Here is a 16,647-nt window from a genome sequence, read left to right as displayed (position 1 = left end):
GCAGCCACTGTGGTTGCTCCCAGCCTCCTCGCTCCTGTGTCTGCCATAGAGCCTTTGGGGGAAGGGGCTGTGCAGGGTGGCTACAGGAACAGGAGACCCACCTGAGGCTCAGTCCCAATCCTCAGTCTACCCTTCTGGGGAGTCTACTGCCCTGGGTATTCCCTCTCGCCCTTGCCCCAGCTAAAAGCCAATTCAAGTGTCTTTTCCCAAATAAACCCTCAGCTGGTCTGCCAACCATTCCTCTACATCCTTAAAAGTGAATGAATAAGAATAGCCATACTTGTGACACACAAATAGCAAATGTTTAGCCCAGAATAGAGAATTTCAGTGAATGAATAAGAGAAAGGTTAACAACCAGAGTAGAAAAAAATGGCAAAAGATGTGAGCAGTCATTTTAGGAAATGGAAACCACAGAGAAGATACCACTTTATTTTCACCAGACTAAATTTATAAACATTATCTAATTCCTGCATAGGAAGGCATTGTTTTATATGCTTTATAAGCAGTAGCTTATTTAATTCCCTCAACAGCCCTATAAAGTATGTTCTATAATTTTCTCTAACAGATGAGGAAACGGAGGCACAGAGCTGTTTAATAACGTTTGCAAGGTCACACAGCATTTACAAATGTGCAATGTGGGTTTGATTCAGGGTTGGAGATTTGCAGCATATCCAGATGGCAGGTTGGGGAAGGAACCATGGAAGGACTTGAGTGTGGGTTTGTTCGTTCTTTCTTTCTTTCTTTCTTTCTCTCTCTCTCTCTCTCTTTCTTTCTTTCTTTTCCCTTCCCTCCCCTCCCCTCCCCTCCCCTCCCCTCCCCTCCCCTCCCCTTCCCTTTCCTTTTCTTTTTTATGAACAGGCCTGGAAATGTGGTTCATCACTTTAATCCACATTCCACCATGAGAGGTCTTCGACATGACCTTACCTAACATCACAGCTTCCTTCTCAGGTTTGAGGGACATTTTTTTTTTTCAACATTTATTTATTTTTGGGACAGAGAGAGACAGAGCATGAACGGGGGAGGGGCAGAGAGAGAGGGAGACACAGAATCGGAAACAGGCTCCAGGCTCTGAGCCATCAGCCCAGAGCCTGACGCAGGGCTCGAACTCCCGGACCGCGAGATCGTGACCTGGCTGAAGTCGGACGCTTAACCGACTGCGCCACCCAGGCGCCCCGGTTTGAGGGACATTTTATGGGTGACTTGGGCTTTTATGATGGCAGGGGTAAATGTGCCATCAGTGAAAAGGCTTACTTTGGAGGTCAGAAGTAGCTGTTTGCTCTGCTTTTTGGGCTTCCTCAAAAGAAGAAGAGAACCTCCAAGACTACGCCAACAAACACTTGCTTACGCTGGCAGCGTGGCTTGAACCTAACTACCAATCTCCAGCCCAGATCTGGAGAAATGTGGAAATGCTCTTTCTCTCTCTACCAAATCCAAACAGGAATATAAATGCCAGGTCTTATTCCCATTGGGAAATAGCCAAAGTTATTGTGACAGTACTGTATTTTGAGCAATGTTGGCTATTTGTTTTTTGGAGCACAAAGCAAGCAATAAATCTGTCACCCTGAAAAATCAGGTTGTGACCTAGAGGAAGGAGCAAATTGTGACTTTAGGTAAAAAAGAGTGACCTACCAGGGAGGATAATTTATCATGAGAACAAAATTGCTGGTGTTCTCCTGACCGACCAGGAAGAAGGGCTGCAGTAAGCAAATTCAGGAGATGCAAGCGTCCGAATATTTTTAACTGATCAATATTTCCAGGGTTCACAAGCAGCCAAAAAACTGTCATTGTTCAGAGTAAGTACATTGCTCACCTGATTTGTAAAAGGAAAAACTGAGAGCTTTAATTATTCTCTTTTTTTAAAAAAAGCCACGACTCAACACCAGGCATTCTTTGTAAAATGAAAATAAATATTCTCCTGGGGATTCAGGTGCGCCTTCTTGATTTTTATGGGGAAGCAGGAGATAATGTTACCTGAAAATGCTTAAGGAAATTGACTATGGGGGATTAATGTCCTTCACCCACTCTTAGGTTAAAACTCTTCCTGCTGGAGAGGAAACCAAGCAAATAATATCATCTAGGGAACTACTGATAAAATAAGGCTTAGGCAAAGCTAGAGTTTACTTAAGACAATAACACTGTCTTTCCACTTACGTTGGGTACCTTCCATTTGCCCCTTCAGGTTACCCTACCTGCTACTCCACCTTGCACCATGCCGGAGAGACAGCTTCAGAGGGCTCTCTGCCCTGGGCTGTTGGTTGGGTTCAGTCAATGGGCGGCACCTGCTGGAGAGTAGAGGGAAGAGAAGGCTGGGGTATTACTTGCCTATCCCCCTCCCTGCAGGATGGCTTCAGACTGGCTGTGTCCCTCTTCTGAAAGTCACAGCTTCTGTAAGGTGACGTTTTCTGCATAGCCCTTTCTGTCTCTAGATTCCAGTAACCTCTTCCTTCTCTTGACACTTCTGTTCCAGGAGTGGTAAATGCTCCCCACTAATATTACCTCAGGGTATGTACTGTACTATTTTTGTGGTTTTCGTGTACCCTGCCCACACCTTTGTATATTAAGCTTTCCTAAATTACAGTGTGCTGTTTCCTGGTTGGTCTTTGACCAATAGACCACTTGACTAGCACTTTCCGTAGACCTGAATATCATCATGGCTCCAGGGAGCTCTGGACAACTAAAGCACTTCAACAGGCCTTAAACAGGGATGGCAAATGATATCAGTCATTGGACGAAGAATGTTAAGTTTACATTGTGTGGCTCAATACTGGTAGCAACTGTGATACACCCAAGCTTTGTACACTATGAAACTGCGATTTCATCTCTGGACTTTGCTGACAAGTACACAGATATGACAAATCCAGCTTTGTGTCATGATCACTTCTCAATAAATTTGAAGGCTAGAGAAAGCATTCGGTTTCTGAGGATTAACACCCATTATCTCTCAGCCCCTGTTGCCACGTGGCACAACTTATATTCACTTCACCAGCTTACAAATTCAGCTGTCCTCCCAACAAACTTGGCAGGCTCATCCCATTTCTCAGAAGAGATTTAATAGCAGTGAGTTCATGTATTACAAAGACTTCATTACTTTTATTAGCTTTCCATGCTCCCTGCTTACTGGTGCACTGAGGGGTATTACTGAATAATCCATAGTTGTCAGAAATATAAATGTGCCCTGGTATAGTACAGCTTTAATTCTACTTATTTTATTTTCTTATTTAGGACATTTTGTAAGAGATTAGAGAGTTCCTTCTGTAAGGGAACTTGCTGCAGAGTGCTGTTGGTTTATGTCCAACATATGAGTAAAGCAGGAATAACCAATTTTTACGTGCCTATGGCACCTGATAAAATGCATCCATAATGCCAGGCGCTGATTCCTATTCCTTTTCAGGCTCAGGCAAAATTTTTGCAAGAAAAAAATTTATTCACTGCTTCATTTAATCAAATATTCTTTTTTTAAAAAGAGTTTTTACTTATTTTGAGATAGATAGAGCATGAGTAGGGGAGGGGCAGAAAGAGGGAGAGAGAGAGAGAATCTCAAGCAGGAGCCACACTGTCAGTGCAGAGCCCGCCCGATGTGGGTCTCGAACTCACCAACCGTGAGATCAAGACCTGAGCTGAGATCCAGAGTCTGACACTCAACCCACTGAGCCACCCCAGCGCCCCTAATCAAATAATTTTGATCTTAAACAAGTTAAACATGTTTGTGTACCCATTTCTTTACTTATAATATGTGTATATGCATAAATTGTGCCCTATCTTTTTTAAAAAACACCACAACCAAAAATACTGGATGGTATTTTTGTGAAATATTTGTTTGCTTATTAAATCTATATCAATTTAATTATAATGGAAGTATATATGTACTAACAGAATAAGAAAGAGATGAAATAAGTAGAATTTGTCCAATGAAGATTAACATTGATAAAGCAGAATGCTCAGTTTCAATTGCACAAAATCTTTCAATTGTCTTAGACTGTAGTATTATTCATATAAAAGAGAAAAGGGAAGAAAATGTCTATTTGTGTCAGCCAGGGAAGTAAGAACTTTCCATACATTACTTACTTTTATTTTGATTTTTAAATTACATTTACTTTTTACTTCTATTTCTTACAAACCTTAATGATGAGGACTAATATATACCACTTAGTATGTAAATCGCCCATATATTTTAAACTATTATCCATTTTATACTTACTGACAAAATTCTGGAGTACTGAATTTGACGATATTAATAACCTTTAACATTTTGTAGGGGGCGCCGGAGGCTCAGGTGAAAGAGCATGTGACTCCTGATCTCCAGATTGTGAGTTTGAGGCCCACGTTGGGTGTAAATGAAAAATAAATAAACTTAAAATTTTGTTAATAACAAAACATATGGCAAATCCAAAAAGGAAGAAAGCAGGGAGAGATTAATCACATCCCTCAATAATCCTGTTCTGCAACCTATTTTCTGACAAGAGTTGCCTATATAGTGGTTCCCCTCTTATCCGCAGTTTCGCTATCTGTGCTTTCATTTTCCCCACGGCAAACCGCGGGGAGGAAGCAGATGATCCTGACGAATCATCAGAAGGTGAATAGTAGACTAGCTACGTCACAGCGCCTGCGTCACTCACCTCTCTTCATCCCATTACGTAGGCAGTTTCACATCTCACAACGTCACAAGAAGGGTGAGTACAGGGTAATATCTTTTTTAAGATACTTTGTAAAGATGACAGTATTTAAATTTTTTAAAAAAATGTTTATTTATTTTTGAGAGAGAGAGGGAGAGAGAGCGACCGCACGAGCGAGCGGGGGAGGGGCAGAGAGAGAGGGAGACAGAATCCAAAGCATGTTCCAGGCTCTGAGCTGTTAGCACGGAGACTCAGGGCTGGAACCCATGAACCGTGAGATCACGACCTGAGCGAAGTGGGGCGCTTAACCGACTGAGCCACCCAGGTGCCCCTACAGTGTAATATTTTGAGAGAAAGAGAGGGATCACATTCACAGAACTTTTATTACAGTATATTGGTATAATTGTTCTATTTTATTATTATCGTTGTTAATCTTTTACTGTGCCGAATTTATAATTAAAATTCATTATAGGTATGTATACAAAAAGCCATAGGATATGTAAATTTTGGTACTCTCCTTGGTTTTAAGCATCCACGAGGGGTCTTGGAAGGTATCCCCCGTGGGTTCGCGGGGAGGACTGTCCTTGATGTCTTCATTTTCCCACCTCTGAATGCATTTGGCAGCTCTTGCTCAGGATACCACCTTGTCAGGTCCTTGTCTGACTTGGCCTTTCCACCGAGTTGGACATTGGTGACCACTACTTCTTGAAGTTTTCTCTTCTGCTGGCCTTGGTGATTTTACTCCTCCCCGCCCTGGGCTTTTCTCCTTTCACGCTAGCCTCATTCTTTCGCAAGTCTTTGTTCTTCTCCAGCTGGCCGTCAATCTTGGGAACTTCTAAAGGCTAAGTCTTAGGGATACTTATCTTCGGTCTCTGCTTTGAGAAGCTTTCCCACAGCTTCAAATATCCATGTTTGTAGCTTCAGCTATCCGCTAAATGCTGATGAGATCCAAATTTCTTTCTCTAGCTCCTACCTCTACTCTATACTGAACCATTTACTTCACTTCTACATGAGTGTGTCAGAGACAATTCAGCCTGAATATGTTTAATATTTAAGATAAAGCTCATGATCCATCTCTTCCCCACCTGGTTTTCTACTGATTTTAACTTGCCTAGTGAATGCCATTATCACATTTTGGCATAATAGAATATTATCTTTCCGTCACTCCCTTAATCCTTCCCGTCACCAAGCTTATGTGTGTGTGTGTGTGTGTGTGTGTGTGTGTTTAATCATTAAAGTATCTTTGAATCCATTCACTTGTCGGTATCTTCATTACCATCCCTCTGGGCCAAATTCCTAGAGCTTGCCTGTGTTAATACAGTAACTCACTAACTTCACATGTTTGAATAAATTATCTTGTCTATAGTCAGAAAGTCAAAACACAAATATGATCATGTCACCCACCCAATTAAAACCATTCACTTTAAGTAACTTTCTTAGGGTAAACATCAAATGTCTTCCTGAGGCCTTATAAGGCTTTGCAACTTCTGGCCTCTGTTTTCCTCTTTAGTTCTTTTTGAGCCAGTCTCTCATTTGTTTGTTGTGTTCTTGCTGCTTTGGCCTTATTTCAGTTTCTCAAATGCACTAAATTCCCTCCCACCACAGGGCCTTTGCACATGCAGTTTCCTCTTACTGGAATGCTCTCCTGTACTTATTTACTGGCTTTTATTCTGGCTTCTTCACTAAAGTTTAAGTGCTGTGTGAATAGGGGTTGTGCTTCTTTCTGCTTTCTTTCCTTCTTTTTTCCCCCCCCTGCTTTCTACTTAAGCTCCAAATACACAGTTCTGGCATATAGAAGAAGCTCAATATGTTTTTGCTATGAAAACACATATATAAGTAATAGCTATTACCAAATTTAATTCTTGTTTTCCTTTTAACTATTTGTTGAAATATGAAAATTTTGTGTCAGAGTTAATATTTTTGACTTTTAAACATACAGTGATGTTTTAAAGTTTCACATAGATCTATCAATCATTTTATTATTGTTTCCTTTACTGGTAATCATGCTTAAAAAGGCCTTTATCAGTAGAAGATGATATGAACTATTATCTATTTTTTTTTATAATACAGCTTTTTCTTCAAACAAATACTCTTTTTAACAATATGGAGTGTATTTGAAGGCAAGATGTCAAGGAGTTAGGTTTTTGTTCTGCATATAGTAGCCACTTGTCACAATGAATGCTCCATTTCTTTCTTAAAATGTCACTTTTATTTTGTAGTTTTTATAGATTTCAGACTTTTTGATATTTAATTTTGGTCCATTACTCTGTCATTTTGGTGACACATTATTTTAAGAATGATGACTTTGTAAAGCATATATGGTTGTATTAGTTATCTCTTGTTACAATTATGCTATATGACAACCATCCAAAGTGCAATGGCATACAACATCCCTTCTTAGCAGGGTTCCAGAAGATAATTAAGCCTTAATACCCTAAGGCATTTATTATATGTAATGAATTAACTATGTACCATTTGGGAGAATTGAGAAAATAGTCACTCAAATATTTTTTCTATAGGGCTTAATTTTCTTATAAAAACCCCACTGAGAAAATACAGCTTAAAACAATAAATGTTTATTTAGCTCTTGCATTTGCAGCTTGTAATTTAGGCTGGGCTAAGCTGGGAAGTTTTTCTGGCTTTAGTTAGGCTCATTCTTAAGTCTGGTGGTCTGCTGGCTCATGGTCTAAGGAAATGCATGCAATTGGGCTACATATCTTTTAACCACCAGCCAGCCCAGACATGTTCCATGGTGAGGTGCAGAGGGCAGACAGGAAGCAAATGCAAAAGCACTTTTATAAATCTCTGCTTGCAGCAAGTTTGCTAACATCTCATTGGCCAAAACAATTCACAGGAATGAACTTAGACTTGAGGTGCAGGGAAACACATTCCATTTTTCCTAGAAGGAACTGCTGAGTCACACTGCAAAAAAGGTGGATGCAGAGAGGGATTGAGGAATTGAGTCCATTAATGTAATTCATGTGCCACCATGGTAGTCTTCCATTATTCTTCTTTAATACTTTTTATTGGCTCTTCCTGGAGACTTGCTATATTTTGGAACCATTTTGTCACGATAAAAAAAATACTCATTGGAGGGCTCCTGGGTGGCTCGGTTGGTTAAGCATTGGACTCTTGGTATCAGCTCAGGTCATGATCTAAAAGTTCCTGAGTTTGAGCCCCAGGTTGGGCTCTATGCTGGCAGCATGGAGCCTGCTTGGGATTCTCCCTCCTCCTCTCTCTCTGCACCGCCCCCCCCCCCCCCCCCCCCGCTCGTGCTCTCTCTCTCTCTCTCTCTAAATAAAAAAGAATACCCATTGGGATTTGCATGGAAAGAAGTTAGAAGTTGGAAACAGAGCTAGATATTTTTATGTATTCATTTCACTTATCTGTTCAGCAAGTGAAAGTAGCTATCAGCACACACATTTCACAGGTAATGGCATTGACAAATAACTATCAGACCTCTAGTGAAGTTGAGAACCTGCACTCAAACTCAAGCTTCCTGCTTCAGAGCACACTTCTTTCACTGCTGCATGACTGCTTCCTTTGGAAATTGCTGTGAGGAACATGCATGATAATGTCCATGAATGGATTTGGAAAACTGTAAAGTGAGCTGAGACCCAATGATTTTGGAGTTCCCCAAATGCCCATGTGTCTGTAAATACGACTCTTGAAGTTTTAGCTTATAGAAGACTCTATTATACCTTCTTCCTGTTTCATCTGTCAGTTTAGGTAACATCATTTACACAGTTGGCTAAACAAGGTGAAATAATCACAAGAAGTGTAGCTGGCATTTATTACGGAGGCACTAACTTTTATCTCGTTTGTGATATGATCCATTCAATTTTCTGCAATTTAGAAAAATAATTTTCTTATTTCTTTTTAAGTTTTATTTTTACTTAAGTAATCTCTACACCCAGTAGGGGGCCCAAAATCATGACTCCAAGATCAAGAGTCACATGCTCTTTCCACTGAGCCAGCCAGGCACCCCCTTAAGAATAACTATTTTTTTAATTATTATTTTTTTAAATATTCATTTTTATTTTTGAGAGAGCATGAGTGGGGGAGGGGCGGAGAGAGAGAGAGAGACTGAGAGAGAGAGAGAGAGAGAGAAGGGGACAGAGGATCTGAAGCAGGCTCCATGCTGACAGTAGTGAGCTCAACGTGGGGCTTGAACCCATGAACCGTGAGATCACGGCCTGAGCTGAAGTTGGATGTTCTACTAACTGAGCCACCCAGGAGCCCCCCAAAATAACTATTTCAAAGGGGATTATATATGTTTTCAGGCTTCCAAAACTTTCCTTTGGGAGGCTTTGATTAGAGTTCAGAAATGATGTAAGCAAACTGAGGGCCTGTGGCACAAAATGGTGGTAGTGTTGCCAGGGATATTGTCAGATGCTGTCTTACTTCATTTCACCCTTTTGGCAGACTATGCTTAACAGGTAAATTCTCTACCAGGATGCCAGACAATCATTTGAAAAGTAAAGCATTTGTGTGGATTTTTTTTTATGTGGATTTTGATTAAAGTCAAAGTGTTTGTTGCTAGAAATTCTGGAAGCGAGTAATAGTAGAGACATCAGTAACAAAATTTCTCTTTATTTCTTTTTATTTTTTTAATGTTTATTTATTTTTGAGAGAGAGAGAGAGTGAGCATGCAAGCAGGGGAGGGACAGAATCTGAAGCAGGCTCCAGGCTCTGAGCTGTAAGCACAGACCCCAATGCTGGGCTCAAATTCATGAACCATGAGATCATGACCTGAGCCAAGGTCGGATGCTTAACCAACTGAGCCACCCAGGCACCCTGGCAACAAAATTTCTTGAAATTAGACTTGTTTCATTGTGGGTATTTTTAATAAAAGTGAAGCCATTTTGTGTATGAAAACTTAGTCATGTAGCCAAGCATCTTAATGTTCTGAGTAGGCCCATCAATCTAAATCATATGTTGGCCTAACATGGAAATGGTTGGAAGTGGGAAGAAGAGGTTGAAATCTTGGAGCCCTGGTCCTGGAAGTGCCTGGTGATCAAGCACCATGGGTTTTCACTGGGTAATTTATACTCATGTGAATCATGAACATATTAATTTGCTAAGAGTTCATTAATCTCCCTGATCATCATGGGGTTTGACATGCCACAAGCCTGAGAAAAGTATAATGTATGCCTTAAAGGTCCTAGGAAACACCCTTGAGAACCTGCTGTTGATGAAAAATGCCATTCAATCACTTTATCTTCTTTGCTTAAGATGGCAGGACTTTTGAAGCACCACATGGACACCTAACAATGCCCATCAAAAGCATATGAAAAGATAAACTGCATGAGAATAGTGCAGAACATCTAGAGAGAGGAGATTGTGGAAAGTTGTTTACTCACAGCATGGATTTAAGAGTAGTTACAAAGATTGGAGGGGAGGTTTGTTAAAGTGGTTCACAGCAGGCGCTTTACACATATTAGCTATGATTATTACAACTGAAGAGTTGTCTGCACTTACATTATTCTGAATGGAAAAAGGGGGATAGACTAGATCAGTAGTGTCCAAAGCTGACTGATCATCACAATTTCCTGGGTGTTTCCTAAGGTCCTAGATTTCCAGGTTGCCACACTGGACATTACATTCTTATTTAAAAGATCTTTTCTATAAACCTCTGCGACTGATTCTGGTGGCCAGCTAAATTTAGAAACCACTAGATTAGGAGATTTCTAAATTTCCTCTCCGCTGCACATTCCAGAATTTAAATTTGGAATATTGAGAAGGTTTTGGTTTTGATACTTAATTGCTCAAGCTCATGCAAATTGGCACTAACCAAGGTCAAGTGATCTTATGAAGGAATCTGTGATATTGTTAGAGCTAGTTACTCTCAGGGCAAATTGGCTTTAATATAGGCCTCAGCTATTGCAATGCTTTAATAGGTCTCATAGCCATTGTAATACTTCAGGGAATCCAAGACCTGTGATGCCTATGGCTATACCTCAACCCTTAGTCTGATGTCCACATTCTCATGTCTTCATTACCAAGTTTATCCCGTGGTATGAACAGAAATAAGGGAATGCCATCCAAAGAACCCGCTGTCACATTTTTCAGCTGCCACATACAGTTTATGCCCAAATGCAGGTACATATCATTCCCAGATATGTACCCCCTGTAGCCCCATGTATTTTCCTCCTGGACAAAGAACACGTATCAGAATGCATGTGACTAAGAATAATTCATTAAGGCATAAACATATAGTCATTATATATATGAATGCACACATCTATGTATTAATATGTCCATTTGAAACAAATTCAACAATTATTTGTAAATGATTACCTGACAGATGCCTCCTAACTAGAAGAGATACACATTTGTGTCCAGATATGGTTGAGAGTTGCCAACATAAAGATTCCTAATGCCCAAGAAAGGCACATGTTTTAGTACAGTGATTATCTTCTGCTGTAAGTCGAACTGTCGGGGTCCTCTTTGCTCTCAGACTAGGTGTTGCCTGCCTTCTGCTCTACTTTGGGTTGGATTCTGGGCAGCCTCTTGCTAGGACATTTGTTGTCTTACCAGAGTAGGAGAGTTTGTGGTTTGTGGGAGACTTGTGGTTTTTGAGGAAGTTGGAATATTTAGCACATGGTAATTTAGGAATCATTCAGTTTTCTGAGTATACATTTTCTAGGAACTTGAACTGAATTGAACCGGGAACCCAAACCTGGGGCTGGCTAACCAACTTCAACTTCTGAAGCAATAAATTAATTGGTTAACCACAAACCAATGGAGAAATGTTTTAGTTTTAACCCAGTCAACCTATTCAAACCAGAACCAACCATGAGTATTTTTCTAAAACCACGCAACCATAACACTAGAATGTTTTCAAATCAAATCTAAATTAAATTTGGTTTGAGCTCCTGACTTCAACTTGTATAGTTGCAATGCTTTTTGTAACATTCTACATGCTTAGCATTGGTGGTAATTTGATATATGATGGAATCTTGTATTTGAAGATCACAGACATGTTGCCAGTTTAGAAATATCCCTTTAAATATATTATAATTACAGTATCAGGTAGAAAATACTGTCATAGACTAGATTAACTGAAGGTTTGTTGAAGGTGAAGTGATAAGTCAGAGGAAGAGGTGGATAGAATCTAGGCAACCTGTTCAGATGTTTGTTGCATTGATCATTGAGCCAAGTTGCCAACAATTATATAAAGTTTCTTCTGTAGTATTCAATAAAGAAGGACATAATAGATCCATCCTCTTGTTCTTATACTACCTGCTGTCTTGTACTACTGAGGCTAAGACAATTTAAATTTATTGATGAATATAATTTTTTGAAGCTTGGTTAAAAGCTTCATTCTTCTCTTATAGGCAGAGACCCTAAGGCTCTGAGAGGGTCATATGGCTGTAAATGGATGAGCTAAGTTACATTTTTTTTAAGCTTATTTATTTTGAGAGAGAGAGAGAGAGAGAGAGAGAGAGAGAGAGAGAGAGAGAGAGATTGAGAATCCCAACCAGGCTCTGCACTGTCAGCACAGAGCCTGATGCAGGGCTAGAACTCATGACCCATGAGATCATGACCTGAGCTGAAACCAAGAGTCAGACACTTAACCAACTGAGCCACCCAGGTGCTCCCAAAGAGCTAAGCTTTAAACACAGCTCCCTTTTGATTCATAGTCCAAAGTTAATACATTAACTGCCATGCTATATGCCCTCTGTCTTGAGACAGTGTCCTATTGTTGCCTGTTTATTTTCATGTTTCCTTCTATTTTGATGGAATTAGCTAAAGACCAAGCTGATTGCTTTTATACTTTGGCAACACCATGCCGAATTAAGTTTTTTAGTTCCATTTGCTTTTCAGGAAAAGCTCTTTTCAAGAGCCATGTGTTTATCACTGAGTGAGAGAGAACCAGTGGCCTGGTGCATCCCTTTCTTCTCAGTGGGTTGCTGCACAGAAAGGGAGCCTGAGCATCACAAGGCCCTGCACAACTTTTTGCTATGAGTGCTGTCTCAGGCTGCTTTTCTAAACTCAAGTAAAACTGATGCAGCAGAAAGCCAACTAGTGAACAAAACCTACAAAACAGACCCAGCTCCGGTTTGACATCTGCTCTGAAATGAACCTCTTAAGTCCCTTATTCCCATTAGAAGATTGTTTTAAAACATATTCCCAAGGAGATGAATTTGATTCTTTATCTCTTCAGGTTTCTTTGGCCTTCTATTACTTTAACTGCAGCCTTACAATTTCTGAAGTATGTCTGCAGTGAAGCCAGGCAGAGCACATTAACAGACCCAGCATGCCACGGCTAAGTAATCCAGTAAAAGTATTCTTGTTGTGCAGTGCATGCATTCATAGGACCATTTTAGTTATTGCTATAATTAGTTCCGATTCAAGTATTCCACAGAGAATGAGGTTTCTAGATTGAAAGTGGTTGGATGCAGGTTAGCAGTGGGGATGTAGGATGCAGATGGCAGACAGAGCCTGAAGGAGAGATGGGAAATATTTCTATATGCCTCAATTTGTAGCATTTCTGATTTTTATATGGACATTAAACTTGGTCAAGCTGAAGTGCCATTTGCTTTAAGAGAGGATAATGTACACTAATCCCTATGAATTCTAAAAAATAGACTGAAGCTGGAAGTGGCAGCCTATGAGAGCTTATCATGACATGTACATTACACAATGCCTATACTCTAAGGCTTACAGATAGGAAAAGAATAAGCATATTTTGCCTGTAGAGTTTTAGGTACAATTATTTTCAACCTTGACTGATCATATAAGTTATATCTGGATGAGACCCAATAGATCATGTAGTCTTCCCTAAATTGCAAGTATGACAATTTTTATTAATGAGTCAGCAGAATATTTACTATGGGCCAGGGACTATGCTAGGAATTAGGAGTGGTAACATAAATAGTACAACAGTATTCCCTCCCTCAGGGAATTCGTAGTATAGTGGAGGAGACAGAAGTCTAAATAGTTTTTCAAAACAATGTGGTAAATGGCATTTGGCATTTATCTGAACTCCCCTGGGAGCTCAGAGGGGGCACCCGTGATGGCTAGGGCAGGGTTCTGAAAGGTTGGGGAAGGTGTCAGAGAGAACATGCTTCTTGGGCTGACGTGAATGACAAGGATGCCGGAGAATCTCTAGGCCAAGAGGGTGTGTGGTGTGGATGGTAGTCTAGGCAGCTTGGTTCTCATGTCCAAAGATTTGGTAGTGTCAAAAGGTACATTGCATTTAGGGAAGTCAGATGTTCCCTAAGGCTTGAGCTTCAGAGGGAGCTAGCAGGAGTTGACATTGAATAAGAAGCGAGGTCATGAAAGGATGTGACATGAAATTTCGTGATGTGGGCTTCCTTATGTATACAGTGGCAGAACATATATGCAGTTTTGGATTTTAAAGAGAAGAGTGGCATTTGGGTTTGTCATTTTCTGGAAAAAGTACAAAAGATGGACTGTTAACTGTAGAGAATATTTTTGGGGAGACTATAAAGAGAGGTATGAATTAAGGCAGTGAGAATGGAGAAGAGGGAACTTATCTGGGGGACATAAAGGAGTAGAATTGCAGTATTGACAGGGGATAAAGGAGCAGAAAAGTAGAGGAAAAATGTCAGATGTATGGCATGGAAAACTGATGGGATGGTGATGCCATTAGTTGGGGGAAAAGATATAGTTTTGAGGGAGTTTAGATATGAACATATTATGGAGTTTAAGATTTTTATGGGATGTTCAGGTGGGAATATCTACTTGTGAATTGCAAGTGTATTTCTGGATTTGAAATGAGATGTCTATGCTAGAGATGTGGATTTGGGAGTTAATCAGCCTATTAACTTGAAGCCGTGGGAATACATGCCACCCAGTGACAGTTCATTGAATAAGAGGAAAGGAGGGCACTTCTGGTCCTGAAAATATGGCAGACCAGAAAACATAAGAACTCACCCCCTGCAAACTCATACAAATCTAATATACATGCAGCGACTCTCGCTAAAGCAGAGCCACACTCAGAAAGTAGTGGGTATTTCCAGGGGTCAGAAATGACAAAGGAGCAGAAAGCTTCCTTCACTATCTCTCAATTATGACTCCCTCAAAATTACCATAATGGTGAAAGAGTAAGCTGAGGTGGTGCCCGCCTGATGGAATGCAGTGGAGGTTTTGTGCTTTCAATAACCTAGAGGGTTGGGTTGTAACACATGTGGTCAAGAGATGAAGCTTTTGTCCCTAGTTGAGTAGGACTTTAAAACTCAAACCCATTTGGGATCCCTGAACGGATGTATGCACTTCCAGTGGTGGATTAGGGAAAAAATGCCCACTGTCACCGAAAGAAGGCCTGTAAACTGTTTTACCTGGGTTTTGAGGTAGAAAGAAAAAGTCTCATGTAGGGATTTTAAAATAAAAATTTGTATCAATATGGGTTTGGGGTTCAAAAAAAATTTAAATCACATTGAGGTATAATTTACAGATTGTAAATTTCAGTCTTTAAAGTTAAAGTTTTGATGAATTTTTACAAATGTGTATAGTTATGTAATCTCCAAAATAATCAAGATATAGTATATTTGATGTACCTCAAAACTTCATAGGAATTTCAAAAAAAAAGAGCCGTCGAAAGGAAAAGTCATTGGACACAAAAAAACTAGGATTATACTCCACAGACCTTTGAATAATGAAACAATCTTGGAGAAACAATAAATAAGACTTTTTGGAAAGACTAAATTCATAAGATTATTGAAAATATAGAGAAAAATATGACACTTTGAGAAAAGAGCAGATAGATTGGAAAAGAAAAAAATAACTTCTAGAGATGAAAAATAGAAAAGAATAGAAAACTCAGTAGATGGGTTAAATAACAGATTATCCATAGCTGAAGACAAAATTAGTGAATTGGAAGATATTTTTTGAGAAAATAATCCAGAAAACAGTTTAGAGAAATTATATACATTATATATGTATACACATATGTAATATATATAACATATAAAATATATACATGTATAATGTTTAATAAATAATACTACACAATTATGTAACATATATAATAATAAAATATATAATGTATATTATGTATTTCATTTCCCTAATCAGAGAAACTCTATGTAATTTATACATGTATACATATATATGTACATATACACATATAACTATGACTGATTTAGGAAATATAAAAATAAGTTAATAAAAAATACTCAATAAACAGTGCTAAAATAGGAGGGATATTACAATTAAAGTGTTTTTAGGTTCTTATATTGTTCAGGAGGAGAATAGAACTATTGCTTAATTTTACATTTTATTAAGCCAAATATGAATATTAAATAATATGAATATTAAAAAGAAAATGTAACCTGATTTCTGCATGTGGTAATGATAGACATTCTTGTGGTAGAAAGCAAGCTTCTGCTCAGCTCATTAGAAAAACTTGTTTAATAGGGGTACCTGGGTGGCTCAGTCATTTAAGAAAAACGATTAAATATTTGAAAAGCTGTTTGAAGGCCTTTGAGATCTATCAAGGTAGCAAGGAATTGTGATATATATATTATATATATATAATATAATATAAATTATATGTAATTATATGTAATATATATATATATATATAGTTATGTATATATTACATACACACATATATAAACAACATCCTTGAAAATTGCACCCACCAGTTAGGAAAAAATAAAAAGCAGAACTGCCAGATGCTGGGAGTGTATCTAGTATAACCACTTTGGAGAGAAATTTGGCAGTGTTATATTAATGCAGAGATCTTCAACCTTGTATATACCTAAGAGTAGCGGCTCTCACAATGTGATCTGGGACCTTTGGTCACCCCTGAGATCCTTTAGGGGTTTTGGAAGGTCAAAGCTTTTTAATAAAGTATGTATGTATGTATTTATTTATTTATTGTACATGTGTGCAAGTGGGGGAGAGCAGAGGGAGAGGGAGAGAGAAAATCTTAAGCAGGTTCCACACCTTGCAAGCATGGAGCGTAGGGCTCGAACTCACAACCCAAGAGTTGTAGTCTCTTCAGACTGAGACAGCCAGGTGCCCTGCATTGTTAATATTTAAGTTTCAACTTCTGATA

At 39.1% G+C, this 16,647-nt stretch overlaps 1 long non-coding RNA gene across 5 annotated transcripts in view; it reads left to right on the top strand.

Moving 5' to 3' along the window:
* Positions 1-4,579: 4,579 nt before the first annotated feature.
* LOC109495687 overlaps positions 4,580-16,647 on the top strand; it is a 363,477-nt gene continuing 351,409 nt past the window's right edge. For 4 of the 5 annotated variants that reach the window (XR_006591484.1, XR_006591487.1, XR_006591483.1 and 1 more), the window contains exon 1: positions 4,580-4,670. This is a non-coding gene — a long non-coding RNA (uncharacterized LOC109495687). The remainder of the gene's footprint in view (positions 4,671-16,647) is intronic. The other variant, XR_006591486.1, reaches the window with a different exon arrangement.

This window comes from Felis catus, chromosome F1 (assembly GCF_018350175.1).
Source record: "Felis catus isolate Fca126 chromosome F1, F.catus_Fca126_mat1.0, whole genome shotgun sequence".
Taxonomy (NCBI): Eukaryota; Metazoa; Chordata; class Mammalia; order Carnivora; family Felidae; genus Felis; species Felis catus.
This window is presented reverse-complemented; position numbering and strand designations above follow the sequence as displayed.